The sequence below is a fragment of the Eretmochelys imbricata genome, chromosome 24 (genome assembly GCF_965152235.1).
Source record: "Eretmochelys imbricata isolate rEreImb1 chromosome 24, rEreImb1.hap1, whole genome shotgun sequence".
Taxonomy (NCBI): Eukaryota; Metazoa; Chordata; order Testudines; family Cheloniidae; genus Eretmochelys; species Eretmochelys imbricata.
Window position 1 is genome coordinate 4,208,190 of NC_135595.1, and position 15,222 is coordinate 4,223,411.

The window sequence follows — 15,222 nt, forward strand, 5'->3', positions numbered from 1 at the left end:
GCCAGCCAGCTGGCCGTCAGTGTGTAATGCCCCACGCTTTCCCTGGCGCTCTCAGCCTCTCGCGGGGCTCCATCTCTCCAGAAACAAGCCGGCCAGTGGCCAGCAGAGCTGCTGTTTATCGCGCAGACAGGGAGGGAGTTCGGAAGCTAGAAGCGAGCTTCCTCTGGGTGAGGGACAGGAAAAGAGCCAGAGCAAGCAGGGAAACACACTCCTCCTCGCGGTCAGGGGCTCTCCCCTCCCCCCCACACACTTTGCAGATGCACTAGGTACACCATAACACACACAACAGCCCACATCCCTGTAGCGGACGCAGAAGACACCCAGGCAGTCCCCTGGCCGATAAGCAGATGCGTGCCCCCCTTACAGACACACCGCCACTCACGGGATGGACCTCACCGTGCAAACAGAGTCACACCAGAACGAGCCTCAGACCCAACACACTCACCCATCAGACACACACCCAACAAACACCCGACGGACAAAGAGTCCAGCCAGGCTCCCTGCCAACAGCCACATGCAGACACATGCTCCCAACCACTGGTGAAGCGAGGGGCATGTTTTCTGTACTGGGGACCGATCCGGAGGGCTCTTGGCCAAAGAAAGACAGGAAGAGTTGGCCTTGGTTGAGTGGAGAGGGGGGGTGCATGGCCGGGGAAGAGCCAGGGGGAAGCAGATGCACACACCAGACACATCGCAACATATCCCATTACACAATGCCCTTACGCATGTCACACATCCACCAGAAACATCACACAATGCCCTGACATCACACAGTGCCCTGACACACATCACACACTCCCCAGAGACATCACACAACTACCACACACATCACACAACACCCTTATGCATGTCACACACACACACACGCACACCAGAAACATCACACAACACCCTGACATCACACAATGTCCTTACACACATCATACACACACCAGAGTCATCACACAACCACCACACACATCACATCACACAACACCCTTATACACGTCACATACCCACCAGAAACATCACACAACATGCTGACCTCATACACCCACCAGAAACATCACACGACCACAACACGCATCACACAAAACTGATATTACACCACACCCTTACACATGTCACACACCCATCAGAGACACCACACACACATCCAAAAACATCAGTCACATGAAAACCAAACACAAACACGTCACACATACACCAAACATATCCCATAACCCTCCCGACACTGACCCACACACACACACACACCACCAAGTACATCACTCTGACATGCACACACCAAACACACCATCTCAGGGGGCTGAGGGGAGCAGGCAGGTACTGGTCCTGACCCCCACTAAATCCGTATTCCCAAAACGATGGACTCTACAACCCCACCCTGAAGCACATGGAAATCAGATCTCTCCTAGCAGCGGGCCAGCACTTGTGGAACTCACTGCCCAAGGAAACAAGAACCACCATGGGCCTCACTTAGCACCTTCAGGGTGAGACGTAAAAATCGCATGGTCACTTTACGCTTCCCCAGGGCAAAGGCAGCTAAACTCCAACAGGGACAGGGATCAATGGGCCTTATCGGTATATTGGAGAGGACACGCGAGGTGCCCAGAAACAATTATGAGCATAGGATAAAGGCAAGATAGATCGATTAGACGACAAAGCAATCACTCCATATCTGACCTCTCAGGGTACTGCTACACTGCAAAAAAAGATAAAACAAAACCGTGCAGCCATGAGCCTCAGAACCTGGGTCAAATGACTCAGGTCCGCACCGCAGGGCTAAAACTAGCAGTGTAGACGTCCTGCTTGGGCTCTGACTGCTGGTGAGAGGGAGGGTCTCGGCACCCAGCCTCAGCGGGAATGTCTACACTGCTATTTGCATGACCAGGCTCTGAGCCTCTTTGCTGCAGGGGCGTTTTTGCAGCGTAGACGTACCCTCAGTCCTAGTCCTCAAAGGAAACCTGCACAAAAGGTGCCCGGGAGCTTAAATTCATAACTACTGGAGACTAAAGACCTTGTATTTAGCTGACACCCTCCGGATACTTGCTCCAGACCTGAAGAAGAGCTCTGTGAAACTCGAAAGCGTGTCCCTTCTTCCACCCACAGAAGCTGGTCCAAGAAAAGAGACGACCGCCCCCACCTGGTGTCTCTAATATCCTGGGACCGACATGACCACAACCACAACAACACTGGAAAAAAGCAAGAAAGACTGGCAGGCAGACTGGCAACCAAGAGGAGCCAGGAAAGTCATTAAAGGCAAATGGGAACCACAAGAGAGATTCCTGAACCAGGCCCGTCTGGCTTCGCTCCCCACGCATGGTAACACTTTGAAACCACCAGGCACGACCCCCCTCCTGGGAAATCAACTCCCCGGGCCCCAGACGAGTAACTGGAAAGAGGCCTGTCTCGCCCCAGAGCCAGAGCACTGCATTCGAAATCCAACCGTGTGAAAAACAGAACATAAAAAAACTGGTGGAAACTGACACCCAGACCCAGCCGATTCTGCACCAAGGCTCCCGCGCTGTCTGCAGCGGACAGGGACGCGCCCGGGGTTGCAGGCGGCTATTGCCAGGTCTGGAATAGCAGAGGCTGGGGGTCAGGGCTAAAACTATTGGTAGAGCTGGGTGTGTGGGGAGCCCAGCACTGGAAAGTTTTAGATGGGTTTTAGATGGGGTAAGATCCAAGTTACCTGGGAAAGAATTTTCTGGGAAAGAATTTTCTGTAGTATCTGGCTGATGAATCTTGCCCATATGCTCAGGGTTTAGCTGATCGCCATATTTGGGGTCGGGAAGGAATTTTCCTCCAGGGCAGATTGGAAGAGGCCCTGGAGGTTTTTCGCCTTCCTCTGTAGCATGGGGCACGGGTCACTTGCTGGAGGATTCTCTGCTCCTTGAGGTCTTTAAACTACAATTTGAGGACTTCAATAGCACAGATATAGGTGTGAGGTTTTTTTTGTAGGAGTGGTGGGTGAAATTCTGTGGCCTGCGTTGTGCAGGAGGTCAGACTAGATGATCATAATGGTCCCTTCTGACCTAAATATCTATGAATCTATGAAAGGCAGGGGGGCCACGGCGTGGGACTGAAGGACACCGGCAGAGCTGCATGGGAAGGGGAACTCAGGGGTTGATTAACAGGGAGGGTCTGTGGGGTGGCAGTGGAGGGCAATAGCAGAGTACTCAGGGTATGAGTAGCCGTGGGGCTGTGGATTGGGACTGGGCGGGGGGCGCTCAGGACATGAATAAGGGGTGCTGCCATTCAGGAAGGAGTTCCATCCCCAGAGCCGGGGGGAGTGGGGCGGAGGGGTTGGGGAACCTGCCTAGTGCCTGTTTCCCTACAGCGTGGGCACAGCAACATCCATCTGTCAAGTCCAGCACGAAATTCACTTACCAAAAAAAGCGTCTATTGATTGTCTAGTGTGTTCCCAGAGCACCGGACGAACGTTATCTCCACTGTGTTTACTGGCGTGATGAATAGGTTTCTATTCCCCATTATAAAGAGCATCACTAGAACATATTTTATTAGTATTGACAGGAGCTAAGAAGGAAAGTCTCTGAATCCTTTGTCATTCCTGTTTGGGGCAGAGCCGCAGCTAAGAAAGCCAGCTACAATGGTGCCCCGTCGTGATGCGCGCTGCAGCCCCACAGCGAGAGACAGTCCCTGCCCCAGCTGAGATCGGGGCCCCTTTGTGCCCGGCGCAGCACAGACACGGGGAGACGGACGGTCCCTCTTGAGACCAGGACCCCATCATGTGTCAGACCCTGCACAGACGCACAGCGAGAGACAGTCCCTGTCCCAGCTGAGATCAGGGGCCCTTTGTGCCCGGCGCTGCACAGCCACAGAGCAAGACAGCCCTTACCCAAAGAGCTCAGAGTGTAAACAGACATGGGTGGGAGGAAGCAGGATCTCTGTGCTATCTCCGTTGTCCAGACGGAGAACAGGACAGAAGCAATAGATTTGCTCCAGGTCAATAGTCATAGAATCGTAGGACTGGAAGGGACCTTGAGAGTCATCTGGTCCAGTCTCCAGCACGCATGGCAGGGCTAAGTATTATCTAGACCATCCCTGACAGGGGTTTGTCCAACCTGCTCTTAAAAATCTCCAATGACGGAGATTCCACAACCTCCCTCGGCAATTTATTCCAGTGCTTCACCACCCTGACAGTTAGGGAGTTTTTCCTAATGTCCAACCTAAACCGCCCTTGCTGCAACTTAAGCCCGTTGCTTCCGGTCCAATCCTCAGAGGTTCAGAAGAACAATTTTCTCCCTCCTCCTTGTAACAACCTTTTACATACTTGAAAACTATTCTCATGCCCCCCTCAGTCTTCTCTTCTCCAGACTAAACAAAACCAGTTTTTTCCAATCTTCCCTCACAGGTCAGGTTTTCTAGACCTTTGATCATTTCAGTTGCTTTTCTCTGGACTTTCTCCAATTTGTCCACATCTTTCCTGAAATGTGACACCCAGAACTGGGCACAATACTCCAGTTGAGGCCTAATCAGAGCGGAGTAGAGCAGAAGAATTACGTCTTGTGTCTTGCTTACAACACTCCTGCTAATACAGCCCAGAATGATGTTTGCTTCTTTTCCAACAGCATTTTCACTGTTGACTCATATTTAGCTTGTGATCCACTATGACCCCCGGATCCCTTTCTACAGTACTCCTTCCGAGGCCGTCATTTCCCATTTTGTATGTGTGCAACTGATTGTTCCTTCCTAAGTGGAGTATTTTGCATTTGTTCTTATTGAATTTCATCCTATTTACTTCAGACCATTTCTCCAGATCATTTTGAATTTTAATCCTATCCTCCAAAGCACTTGCAACCCCTCCCAGCTTGGTATCATCCGCAAACTTTGTAAGCGAGGTCTCTATGCTGTTGTCTAAATCATTGACGAAGATATTGAACAGAACCGGACCCAGGACCGATCCTTGCGGGACCCCACTCATTATGCCCTTCCAACCTGACTGTGAACTACTGAGAACTACTCTCTGGGAACGATTTTCCAACCAGTTATGCATCCACCTTACAGTCGCTCCATCTAGGTTGTATTTCCCTACCTTGTTTATAAGGTCATGAGAGAGACAGTATCGAAAGCCTTACTAAAGTCAAGATATTCCACAAATAGGGGCAGGGGGATAGAAGCTATCTCCCTAATCAGGTTCTTGCCTGCCCAAACTCCCAAGGCATCTGATCATGGAAGAGACACTATGGGCCAGTAATAACAATGTGTGATGAAGGAAAAGCCCTGGCCGAGGGGATGGACCGTGTGGGTCACGGGCACCGGAATAAGCATTAGTGCGCTTCGTCTCCCTAGAGGGGTGAACAACGCTCCGCAATCCTCTGGGGGGAGTCCAGGGTGATGTCAGCACCTCTCCGCACACGCCGGGGAAGGCCGCGGTGAGTCACCCAGCCCCTCCCCTCGCTCATTTCCCCCACTACGGGGCGTCGGCACCCGTCGCTTGACCTTGCTTCCTCCATTGCAGGCGAAGCGTGCAGCCGAGCCCGGAGGCGAGACGGACCCCCAAGGCCTCTAGGAGGGGCTCAGCCGCTCCACAGGGAACCTGCCCGGGGGGGGAAGGTGGGTGCAGCCGCAGGGTGGCCACTATAGGGGCCAGCATATGTGGGGAAGCGAGGTGGCCGAGGTTGCACGCATCAGCCCCAGGGCAAGGAGCAGATTGCAGGAGTGTGGACGGCCACATCCCTCTCCAGCCCTGCGCCACGTTCCCCCCTCCCCGCCCGGGCCTCACTCCAAGTCCACAGCTCACTTTGCACCCCAGAGCCGGGTCTAGAACCCAGGCGTCCTGCTCGGAGTCCGCTGCCCTGGCACCACATTCCTTCAGTCCGGATTCCAGGGCCCCTTCTGCTCTAGCCATTGGGCCCCACTCCCCTCCCAGAGCTGGGCACAGAACCCAGGCGTCCTGCCTCCCAACCCCTCCCTCCCTGCTCTAGCCACTGGACCCGACTCCCCTCCCAGAGCTGGGCACAGAACCCAGGTGTCCTGCCTCCCAACCCCTCCCTCCCTGCTCTAGCCACTGGACCCGACTCCCCTCCCAGAGCTGGGCACAGAACCCAGGTGTCCTGCCTCCCAGCCCCTCCCTCCCTGCTCTAGCCACTGGACCCGACTCCCCTCCCAGAGCTGGGCACAGAACCCAGGTGTCCTGTCTCCCAACCCCTCCCTCCCTGCTCCAGCCACTGGACCCGACTCCCCTCCCAGAGCTGGGCACAGAACCCAGGTATCCTGCCTCCCAGCCCCTCCCTCCCTGCTCTAGCCACTGGACCCGACTCCCCTCCCAGAGCTGGGCACAGAACCCAGGTGTCCTGCCTCCCAGCCCCTCCCTCCCTGCTCTAGCCACTGGACCCGACTCCCCTCCCAGAGCTGGGCACAGAACCCAGGTGTCCTGCCTCCCAGCCCCTCCCTCCCTGCTCCAGCCACTGGACCCGACTCCCCTCCCAGAGCTGGGCACAGAACCCAGGTGTCCTGCCTCCCAACCCCTCCCTCCCTGCTCTAGCCACTGGACCCGACTCCCCTCCCAGAGCTGGGCACAGAACCCAGGTGTCCTGCCTCCCAGCCCCTCCCTCCCTGCTCCAGCCACTGGACCCGACTCCCCTCCCAGAGCTGGGCACAGAACCCAGGTGTCCTGCCTCCCAGCCCCTCCCTCCCTGCTCCAGCCACTGGACCCGACTCCCCTCCCAGAGCTGGGCACAGAACCCAGGTGTCCTGCCTCCCAGCCCCTCCCTCCCTGCTCTAGCCACTGGACCCGACTCCCCTCCCAGAGCTGGGCACAGAACCCAGGTGTCCTGCCTCCCAGCCCCTCCCTCCCTGCTCCAGCCACTGGACCCGACTCCCCTCCCAGAGCTGGGCACAGAACCCAGGTGTCCTGCCTCCCAGCCCCTCCCTCCCTGCTCCAGCCACTGGACCCGACTCCCCTCCCAGAGCTGGGCACAGAACCCAGGTGTCCTGCCTCCCAGCCCCTCCCTCCCTGCTCCAGCCACTGGACCCGACTCCCCTCCCAGAGCTGGGCACAGAACCCAGGTATCCTGCCTCCCAGCCCCTCCCTCCCTGCTCCAGCCACTGGACCCGACTCCTCTCCCAGAGCTGGGCACAGAACCCAGGTGTCCTGCCTCCCAGCCCCTCCCTCCCTGCTCTAGCCACTGGACCCAACTCCCCTCCCAGAGCTGGGAGAAGGAGGCAGCTCCAGCCCTGGAGGCAATGTGGGGCCAGGCTGGGCCACAGAGGGGTTCAAAGCCTCTGCAGCTATTTTAAGCCACGCTCCAGTCAGCAGAGCAGTCACACGCCTGCCCGGCGGGGTCTGCACCCTCCCCCCCCAGCCCCTGTGCTGCCACCCCTCCCGCTGACATCCGGGCAGGCCGAGTCACGGGGCAGAGCGGTGCCTAATGGTTAGAGCAAGGGGGTTGGGAGAAGGACGCTCCAGGTGGTGTCACGGCTCCGGCCCGCTGGTGCGGCAGTGGGAGGTTAGCTCGCATCACTGCTGCATCTCAGCTACCCCAAAGGCGGGCTGAGCGCAGGGGCCTGGGAGTCAGGACGCCTGGGTTCTACTGATGGCTTTGGGAGGGGAGAGGTGTCTAGTGGTCACAGCACGGGGAGGAAGGGTATCAGGACTTCTGGGTTTTATTTCCAGTTCTGGGTGGGGAGTGATGATTAAAGCCTCAACATGATCCCCCTGGTGGGAAAGGGGGGGGGGGTCAGTTCTGCTCTGATGGGGAAACTGAGGCACAGAGACAGGGAAGTGACTGGCTCAAGGTCAAAGAGCAGAGCTGGGAATAGAACCCAGGAGTCCTGACTCGCAAGTCCCCTGCTCTAACCACTAGACCACACTCCCTTCCCAAAGTCATGTAGAACCCAGACCGCCCATCTCGGTCATCCGCTCTAACCACCAGCCCATCTCCGAGCATTGAGCAGGAAATGGGGAGCCACTGCTCCTGGGTTCTGCTCCCAGCTATTGGAGGAAGTGTGGTCTAATAGTGAGAGCAGGCGACTGGGCAGCAGGGCTCCTAGATTCCATTCCCGGCTCTGGGAAGGAGTTTAATCGAGCGATGAGAGCAGAGGGCTGAGAGCCAGGACTCCTGAGTTCTGTTCTGCCACTGACTCTCTGGGCAAAATCACCTCCCTGCGCTGTGCCTCAGTTTTCCCATCTGTAAAATGGGGGTAACAGTGACACCTGCACCTCCCGAGCAGGTTTGAAGGATTAGATCATAAATAAAATGCTTTGAGATCCCGGGAGGGGACGCGCTATGCCAGGACCCCCAGCCCGACCTATTCCCAGTGCACAGGGGTGGATGTTGAGTGTCTGGAGCCCGCTGGGGTGACACGTCCGCTGAGCATCCGGGACGCAGCACGTTCCCTTCTGCAGGAGGAGGCAGGATGACAGCTATGGTGACCTTTACCTCTGCATGCAGCGTGGGCCATGGATGTCACCCCTCACCACATCAAGGGCGCCTTCGCTTTGGTATCACACTGCCTTGGTCAGGGTGAAATGCCACAAGGACCAGGCTGTCCCCTGGCCCGCAAAGTTAAACGTCACCGTTTGCGAAGGAGGGGGATGTGGTTAGTGAAGGGAACCGGGAGTTCAGACTCTGGGGTTTTAGTCCAGCCCTGGAAGAGGAATGGCATCTAGTGGTTAGAGCAGGGAGGGCTGGGAGCCAGGACTCCTGGGTTCTATCCCCAGCTCTAGGAGGGGAGTGGGGTCTAGTGGTTAGAGCAGGGAGGGCTAGGAGCCAGGACTCCTGGGTTCTGTTCCCATTTCTCATGCTGACTCTCTGTATGACCTTGTGTAAGTCCCTTCTGGTTTGGTGGGAAGGGGACTGTCCCGAGACCCAGTGTCTCTCTCCAGCCCTTCGCGATGTCCCTTTAAGGGCGTTCTGTCCCGGGAAGGAGAGGAGCCACTATCTCTGCCCCTCCAGTTTCCGCTGCAGTGTCACCGGCACTGACGTGCTTCCTCCCGGGGCTGAGTGGATGGCAAGCTGGCCCGGAGACCGCTGGCCCAGCCAGGCCCTGGGGGGCTACACCCGGCCCTACAGCCCCAGCCAGAGCCCTCTTGGGAGCTGGCCAACTCGGGACCCAAGCTGTTCAGGGCGGGACAAGGGGAGCCTGTGCTGTGAGGGGGTTAGATGGGATCATACCTGGCCTGCCCCATCCCTGCCCTGCCCTGATCCCAGCCCAGCCCCTGCTCCAGATCCACTTAGTCCTCAGGTCCACCCAGCCCCCAGGCCCTACCCCAGATCCACCCAGCCCCCACATCCGCTCTACACCCTCAGATCCACGCCAGACTCTTTACCACATCCACCCAGGCCCCAGATCCCTGCAGCACCTGCCCCAGATCCACTCCAGCCCCCAGACCCTTCCCCAGATCCCAGATCTACCCCAGACCGACCCCAGCCAGCCTGCCCAGCCCCCATACCCTACTCCAGCCCCTAGTCTTTACCTCAGATCCCCCCCACACCTATCCAGCCCAGCTCCCACGCCGTACTCCAGCTCAGCCCAGCCCACTGTCCCTGCCCCATTCCATGGCTTCTTCCCCCATCCCATCCCATCCCGCCCTGCCATGCCCCATTCAACTTCCACTCCACCCCGACCCCCCATCCCACTCTGCTCCAACCCCCCCCCCCCCCGCTCCCACCACCCCTCTCTCCCCAGACGGGCCGCTCGCAGAAACAGGTACCATGGCCGGGTTGGGGGCTTGCCCAGCTGTTTCCAGGACTTAGGTCAGGGAGGAGGAAATCTTCCTGCTGCTGGCTGGTGCAGGGTGGGATGGGGGCGTCCATCTCTTTGAACGCCATGCTGGACTCGACTCGCCTGACCCCCCTTCCCCGCAGAGATGCCAGCCACCTGCCCTGGCTCCAGGCCCCCGCGCCGGGTCCATCTGAACAGAAACCAGCCTCTGCCAAGCCCTTGTCAGCCAGGTCTCAGCTCCAGCACCACAGGGCCGATCCTGCCCTCCCTGGCATGGTGTCGATTCAGACTCCAGCAGAGTGACTCTGTATTTACACCGGGATCATGGGCTGGACTCCTTTGCCCCCTACCGCCCCCCCCCATTACTTTGGATTCACGTCACTGTAACGGAGAACAGAATCTGAACCGATGTCCATTGTTTCCCGTAGAATTACTCCATGTTTGTACCGATTTAACTGAGAGCAGAATCTGGCCCCAACTCTTGACACCCCCCGCAGATTTGCACCGGCGTCACGGAGACCGGAATCGAGCCTCAGACCCCTTGGGAAGACAGAGCTACCTAGACGCTGGGCCCTGGATGCTCCGAGGAGCCCCCCGCCAATAACTGATAACTGGGGTCGAACATTAGAGGCCAAGCCCCTCTGTACAAAGCAGGCTGCTCCAGAATGCCCCTTGAAATCTCTCGTAAACAACCTCTGTAACTCGGACACCTGGCTCGGCTTTTGGTGCTCGGATTCCAGTGATCAGCGCCCTGACAGTCCCCGATCTGTAGCCATCCAATAATCCTCTGTGGGTAAACCCCACCGTACTCACCTTTCTTCTGTCCTAGGCAAGGTATCTCTCACGGCAGCCTCCCAAGAAATCCTCTAGCAGGGAGCAGATGGGCCGTGGGAAGCAGCTGAAAGAATTTGGGGCGGGGGGAATAAAAAAATTGGCAAGGGAGAGTTTATTTCCCTCTCCAGGAAAAAAAGAAGCAACGAGCCCCCTTATGGGTTTGGGTCTGGTCTCCTGCTCAGGGCAGGGTGGGCACTGAGTCTGTGGGTCAGAGGAGGCTGTGGCGGGGAGGGGCCATTAAGTGTGAGGGGGAGGGAGCAGGAAAGGGGCTGGGAACCAACTCAGGAAGTTTTGACAAGGAAACTAGTAAGGGCGCTGGGCTTGGAGGAAGAAAGAAGAAGAAAAAAAAAACACGCACACACACCACTTTTCCCTTGGCAAGGAACCAGCATGTGTGAAATAGAAGCTGCAAAACAAACGTTAAACCAGAACCCATCACACAGAGCTCTGTGGTCAGGATCCAGCCCCCCGGGGCTGCGTCCTCACTAGGGAACAGGGTGGATCGGCTCCCACGTGGTGAAACCCGAATGAAGACGAGGCAGTTCGTAGCTTTCACACGAGCTAAAGACTCGGGAGCAACCTCGGGCTTCCTTCACCCTCCCTCATGTTAAAGCTAAGACCACAACTGCCTTATCATCACTAGGCAGCGTGGTTATAGCCGTATGGGTCCCAGGATATTAGAGAGACAGGGTGGGTGAAGTCATACCTTCCCGGCCAGAACAACAGATACAAAACCTGCAGACACCTCCCCACTGTTACAGTGATCAACGCTGTGACGGTGCCTCCCATAAGGCTTTATGGAAATATGCTTATGAATGTATATATGACATAACTAGAATATGTTTTATGCTACACATGCCATGTAACATCTCTCTGTAGAGGTTATGATCTACTGAATATATTAATCCTATTTGTATGCATGTGTCATTTTTGTATTCGTAGTTATGAATACTGGCTTGATTTCTAAGCAGCCTTAGTAGAGCATTTGGTCAGCTTCAGGAGAAAGGAATGTGCAAATTAGGTACCCAGTCAAGAAACACTTAAAGGACAATGAATCTTGGAAGGCTCCAATCCACATCAGAAGTCTACTTGAGGACATTCAAGGTAGCATGTGACCCATGGCTGCTACCTGTAAAAATCTGAGTCATGCATGGACATGTGACTCCAAAAATCCATCTTGGAGCTGGACTTTGCATAGGAGAGAGGAGGGGGTCTCCACCCACAAGAGAAAGTCTATTTAAACCCCTAGGAGACCCCCTCCATTTTGTCTTCAGCTGGCTAAAGAGAGAGCCTCTCCACCCCCAAAGATATCTGAAAGAAACTGGAACAAAGGACAGTAACTACAGGAAGTGTGAGCAATTGCTGGACCCAGACTAGAAGGAGACTAGTCTGTAAAAGGAAGCTTGCTGGAACTGGTGAGGTTTTTATCTGTGTTCAGTTTTATTACCATACTAGACATAGACTTGTGGGTTATATTTTATTTTGCTTGGTAATTCACTTTGTTCTGTCTCTTACTACTTGGAACCACTTAAATCTTACTTTCTGTATTTAATAAAATCACTTTTTACTTATTAATTAATCCAGAGTATGTGTTAATACTTTGCGGGGGGTGGGGGGGAGGAAACAGCTATGTGGATGAAACCATGCAATCACTAGGCTCTAAAATGAACTGCCTGGCTTCCCCGTCCATTTCCACGCTGGACCTGTTGCCCAAAGAAATGTTTTTTTTTACGCTGGGGCAGAAGCATTCGGATCCCCTTGTTCTCAAACCCAGCAGAATTGCTCCCACGCCTGGTCAAAGCCAGGCTGAAAAACACAGAGGGCCTGATGCACCTTGTAAAATCCTGCACACCAGGACAAAGCGGGTCCAATTCTCCATTGCCCTGCACCTGATTTGAGTTTACACTGAGGCCCCTTTTCACCCCAGTGGCAACATCAAGGGGGCACAAAACAGGTGACAGTGAGGCTCGGGCCCTTGTGCTGGGGGTGGTAAATGCTCCCAAACCAGACGGGTGGAGCTGTGTGCTCCCCCTCCCCACTTTGCATGAATGTAAAATGACTGGACAAGGTGGTGGATGACAGGGGAGCAAGCCGGGGCTTTTCCTCCAGCCTGCGTGGGTCGGGGGTCTACATCCTCAGAGGTTGCTGTCAGTGGAAGACAGGCACCTAAATACCAGTGAGGCTCTGAGCTGAGGATACTCTGGGTTCTGAGTCTCCCCTTACACTGGTGTAAATCGGGAGCAGCGCTGCTGGAGCGGGGTCAGCAAGAGCAGGGGGAGCGCAATGATCCGGGTTTGCTTGGAGCAAAGGAGGGCGGCTTGCAAGGGGCAGCGTTCCCAGCAGATATTTCTCTCTGCTGAACAGCAACATCTGGTGGCCCACACAGCAAACTGCAAAGCAGTGAGAGGGATGCAGGGGTGGTCAGGACTTCCATGCAAACAGAGGGGTGGTCTGAGCATAGGCCTGGGAGTCAGCACTCCTGGGATCGAACGCTGACTCGATGCATGCTCCAAGGCAAGTTACTCCCCCCCACACACACTCTGTGCCTCAGTTTCCCCACCTGTCAAGCAGCAGTGATGATGCTGATCTCATAGAGGGAGGATGGTCTATTCACATTGAAGGTGATTAGTATAGAAAGTCTCAACAAGATGAAAATTCTCCAAAGACTCCAAAGAAACCCAATTTGGGACAGATCCGTTGGCTCCAAGCTCCCCGGCTGGCTGGGAATTCATAGAATCATAGAATATCAGGGTTGGAAGGGACCTCAGGAGGTCATCTAGCCCAACCCCCATTCGAAAGGCGACGGATACATTAAAGAAAGTCTCAACAAGATGAAAATTCTCCAAAGACTCCAAAGAAACCCATTTTGGGACAGATCCGTTGGCTCCAAGCTCCCCGGCTGGCTGGGAATTCATAGAATCATAGAATATCAGGGTTGGAAGGGACCTCAGGAGGTCATCTAGCCCAACCCCCATTCGAAAGGCGACGGATACATTAAAGATCGAGAGGCACTCACATACTACAGCGACGGGAGCCATATAAGAACCTATGACAGGTAGACACCTAGTCAAAGCCGTAGAGCTTGGCTGGGGCCTCTGGGTGCGACCATATTCGTAATAAGAACGGTCCAGCCATCGGACAGCAAGCTCTTTGGGGCAGAGACCATCTTTTTGTTCTGTGTTAGCCTAGTTTTACAACAAGCTACATAAAAAGCCCTAGTGAAGTCAGTGCAAGCTAAAATTTCAGACAATGACTTGTTTAGACGGCTCTATATATGACACACTGAAATGTAAGTACAATATTTATATCCCAATTGATTTCTTTAATAATTATATGGTAAAAATCAGAAAGTACGCAACTTTTTACTGTCGGTGTCCTGTGACACTTCTGTGGTTTTATGTCTGATTTTGTAAGCAAGTCATTTTTAAGAGAGGTGAAACTTGGGGGCACACAAGACAAATCAGACTCCTGCAAGGGGGACAGTCGTCTGGAAAGTTTGAGAGCCGCTGGCCTAGAGGGCTGCCTCAGTTCTCTGTGAAATTATAAAGTGCCCCACCAGGGGGCAGTCAGGGTCTGTGATGCACAGAGCAGTATGGCGGCTGGTGCGAAGAGCCGCTTCTCTCAGAGCTTCATTGAAGCCACTTGCCGAACGGAACAACAACAATCAGCTCTCGCCCAGCCCTTTTCAGCTGTAGATCTCCAAGCACTTTACACAGGCGCTCAGGGTCATTGTCCCCATTTTACAGATGGGGAAACTGAGGCCCGGCCCGGGGAAGTGACTGGCCCATGGTCACCCAGCTGGCTAGTGGCAGAGCTGGAAACAGAACCCAGGCCCCACTCCGCTGCTCTACCCGCTAGGACACACTGCGAGATGAGTCCCATGCAACTACCCCATTCTGCAGGGGCAAGTGGCTGAGGGAAGCATCCAGCCGCGAGGCTGCTCCTGTGAACTCCTGCCTCACGTCCCGCCGAGATCTTGGTGCCTCGGGAAGATTGCATGTGTACAGACAGGAGAGGCCGCAGAGCTGGGATCAGCCCAGGTACGGAACAGCTGCAGTCAACTTTCCGAGAGGCAACTACTAGGTAAATAGAGGGAGGGCCAGATCCTGATCCCAGCTGCACCAGTGCAATCCAGAGGGCCTGATTCTCAGATACCCTAAGGACCCTTTTCACTGCTCTGGCTGCACAAAGGGGCCTTAAAAGTGGGTGCAACTGCTCCACCCACCCACTCTAAGGCACCTGTCACGTGGCCAGAGCCAAAGTGACAATCAGGACCAAGGTGTCTCCATTGCAATGAGCAGCGTCACCCCGGATTCACTCTAGTGGTGCAACCAAGCTCAGACCGGCCCAGAAATTCGCGTGGGCTGCTCCTCCCCTGCTGTGCCACGTGCGTGGTGCAAAGCGAGCATGAAACACGAGGCTGAGAGCAGAAAATGCCAATTGGGGGGCCACATTTTACACCCAGGTAGAACCGGGGCGATTTCAAGGCACAGGGCAGACAAAACCAAAGTCCAGTAATGACATGCCACAGCACGGGCACTGACAATTCACTTCTTATGACCCTCCTACCCTGCCTCTGGAGCTCCAAAAGCGGTCGGGCAGAGTAACAGGCAGGCCCCACCGGGGATCCCTAGAATTCCTTTGCTCCCACTGCACACCGGGTACCCTATAGGCTTTACTGGGGCAAGAAGAGTCTTTGCCAGGCTGGGGCAGGTT

The 15,222-nt window shown here is 55.2% G+C and overlaps 1 protein-coding gene across 1 annotated transcript in view; it reads right to left on the bottom strand.

The window, feature by feature from the left end:
• Positions 1-10,645, bottom strand: part of PEAR1 (platelet endothelial aggregation receptor 1) — a 56,503-nt gene extending 45,858 nt beyond the window's left edge. Inside the window, exon 1 of the mRNA XM_077840970.1 lies at positions 10,486-10,645. The gene's annotated coding sequence lies outside the window, so the exon portion shown is untranslated. The remainder of the gene's footprint in view (positions 1-10,485) is intronic.
• Between the last annotated feature and the right edge of the window lie 4,577 nt (positions 10,646-15,222).